Here is a 3,413-nt window from a genome sequence, read left to right on the forward strand (position 1 = left end):
GTGAAAGATTAGAGAAAGATATTCCATGCAAATAGTAACCAAAATAGAATTAAAGTAGTATCTAATATTAGACAAACTTGTCTTTAAATAAAGTGGTTCAAGAGACAAAAAGGTCAAGACATCTTATATTCATGAAAGGAACAATCTATCAAGAAGATACAAGAATTATATATTTATATATAAACCAACAACACAGCCTCAAAAGATATTAAGCAAAAATGACAGAATTGAAGGGAAAAGTGAACAACTCCTTTTCCTTCCCTACTCACTCACTCAGTCACTTCTTCCTTTCTTCCTTCCTTCCCTCCTTCTTTGTCTTTTTATTTGTTGTACTGTTTTTGTCTGGCTTTGGTTTTGGGGTAATTCTGCTGCCATAGATCTCTTCAAGATCTGGAAGAGAATGTATGGAATTAATGTTAAATCTACCATATGATGCAGAAATCCCACTACTGGGCACATACACAAAGGAAATGAAATCGGTATCTAGAAGAGATATCTGCACTGCTACATTCATTGCAACATTATTCACAATAGCCAAGATATGGAAGAAACCTACATGAATAGGTAAAGAAAATGTGGTGTATATATGTATACAACTGAATATTGTTCAGCCTTAACAAAGAAGAAAATTCTGTTATTTGCAAAAATGTGGTGAATCTGGAGGACATGCTAAATAAGCCAGACACAGAAAGAAAAATACTGCATGATCTAACTTATATATAGAATCTGATAGCCAATTCCATAGAAGCAGAGAGTAGAATAGTGGTTACCAGGGGTAGAAGAAATGAGGAGATGTTGATTAAAATGTGCAAAGTTTCAGTTACGAAGGATTAATAAGTTCTAGAGATCCAGTGTACAGCATGGTAACTATAGTTAATTATAATATGTTGTATACTTGATATTTGCTGAGAGTAGTAAATCTTAAGTATTCTCACTACAGAAAGGAAAAAAGGTAACTATGTGAGGTAATGGATATGGGATTAGCTTGACTGCAGTAATCATTTCATGGTGATATACATACATGTATATCAAAACATCAAATTGTAGTTCAACAAAGCTGTTAATTAAAAATAAATAAAGAAGTAAAACAAGTAAGTAGTGGTAAGAAAAGAGAAAGAAATAAGAGTATAATAGTAAATATTTATAGGTTTAAACTCAGATACTGTTTTTTCAACATGCAATATTATTAAATTAATTAGCAAATGCAACATAATTAAGGTCATGCCCAGGATATTAAAATACTATAAAAAATAAAGCAATTACTCATTTTTTCATAAAGTTCCATCTCTCTATCATTATAAAGGTAGTGTATTTTTACTAAAGCTATATATTCCTTTCCTTGATGTGTGTGTATAAATTATATGATAGTAACAAAAATAATATCTGCTCTGAAATTTAATATCAATATTTCAACAGTACTTCATCTAAGTCATTATAGCAAAGTGTTGATGTCTGAACACTTTATAGGCAAATTTTGGACCCTTCATGATTATTCAAGGCGTGTGTTTATAGATATTGATTTTCAAATCCTCTCTTGAGATATTTCCATTATCTTAATCTTTTGCCTTCTCACAAACCAGACCTGTATTTATGCATAGCTTCTCATTCAGGGGTAAGAAGAGCAATTCTGCAACTTTTTCTTTTCTTTTTTTGAAAATTTTCAGTGCCAGTAATTTTACCCACCAGGTGCTGTGGATACTGCAAGCTCAACTTACTCACAGTCCCAGCGTCTTACTCCTTTGTCTCCCCTTTCTATAGAGATTGCTAAAAGCTAAACATTTTCTTCTTCAGCCTTTTTTTATAGATGGGGTTTACTTATGTCACATATCTGACCAGTGAGTTAAAGTCAGGAGACTCTTGGCAGTCCCAGGGAGACATAAACTTGATGACCAAAGCCTTAGTAGCTGGCCAGGCCATGAAGGAAAAGCCACGGGAATCACAGAAATGAGGTTGTGCCATCAGGGAGCCACAGAGCCTGTGGCAGCACCAGCTTCTTGAAATTTAAACCTCTATGTGCTGAAGCTGACATTACTGAGGTCTTCCGACTGACACCAGCATTATGATTTCTTGACAGGGTTGTAAGTTGTTATTCCCACCCCATACTGGAGTGGTTGGCCAATTTAAAAACAAAATAAAAGAAATAAAAATTTGTTTCCAAAATAGTATTAAATGCCAAAGGAAGGTGATCAGTGCCAAGAACTCAGAATGCATCCCAGCTGTTATATAAGACCTCATGATATATATATTTCCTGTTTGTGGTTACATGAAACGTGTGGAGGAGCATTTTCATAAAGTATATATTTTCACTAATACACTTTTTAAAAGAGAAGTATGTATGTGGTATAAAAATCCAGCAGAAAATTCAGATACTGTTTTCTAAATATACAAGGAAAAGTCTCTCTTTACTGTCCCTCAGTCACCCAGTTCTCCTCTCCTGAGACAATGTCCACTATTAATGCTCATGTTTTCTTTCAGAGACATTATTGATCTGTTTTTAAAAGTGTGTATAAAATACGTTTTGTGTCTGTAAAATAAAAACACAGGCATTTAATAATACACTCGTCTGCTCTACTGACCCTGAAGCTCTATGACTTTTATGTAAGAATGTAAAATTTGACTGTTTCCTGTTCCACATCGAGAGGCTACCACTTTTTGTCTCCATCCTGTATCCTGAAGCTTGTATTTGTGAACAGCTTGCTATGGTTTATTGACTATAATTTACTGATTTTATTTTGAGATTCAGAACTTTTTGGATTATCCAACCTCCTCTACCTCCCACAAAAGTTATTTTAAGTTTGACTTCTCATATCATTTCCTGAATGGAAATGTCAGTGGCCTTATACTATTTTCCTCTTTTGGAGCATATTATTCTTCTAGAACTACCTTTGCAACCCCAATACCACCACTACCACCACCCCTAAAATCAACCCATTGGTTTTGTCTCATTTTCTATACACAGGGAATGTTATATAATATGAATGCATATAAAAGTGAATTAAATGAGATAAATTAAATTTTGCTTTAATATGATTCTTTTGCTTAGATTTAAACAAATTATAGTTGACTAAATATCCAACCTCTAAGGACATGTTGTTTTGCTTATTCATCCTTAGCCCTATGTTGGGAAAGCAGAACCACTTACTAGTCAGTTAACTGCTATTAATTTGTAAATTCTTCTAAAGGAGAAAGATAGCATATTTTTCATTTTGCCTTTCTCAGAGAGTAGCACAGAACCAGATTCAAGAAGTGTAGTGATCACCTGCTTTAGCAAACACTTAGCTTACCAACAAAGTAGGTTCTTGCTAAGTTAATCAATAGGATATTTTTCTAATTTGATCCTATGTGTCACAATGTAACATTTTCATACTTTAACCAGTTTGTAACAAAGTTCTTGTTGGCAATATCTTGAAATA

The sequence above is a fragment of the Propithecus coquereli genome, unplaced genomic scaffold (assembly GCF_000956105.1).
Source record: "Propithecus coquereli isolate 6110/MARCELLA unplaced genomic scaffold, Pcoq_1.0 Scaffold229, whole genome shotgun sequence".
NCBI lineage: Eukaryota > Metazoa > Chordata > Mammalia > Primates > Indriidae > Propithecus > Propithecus coquereli.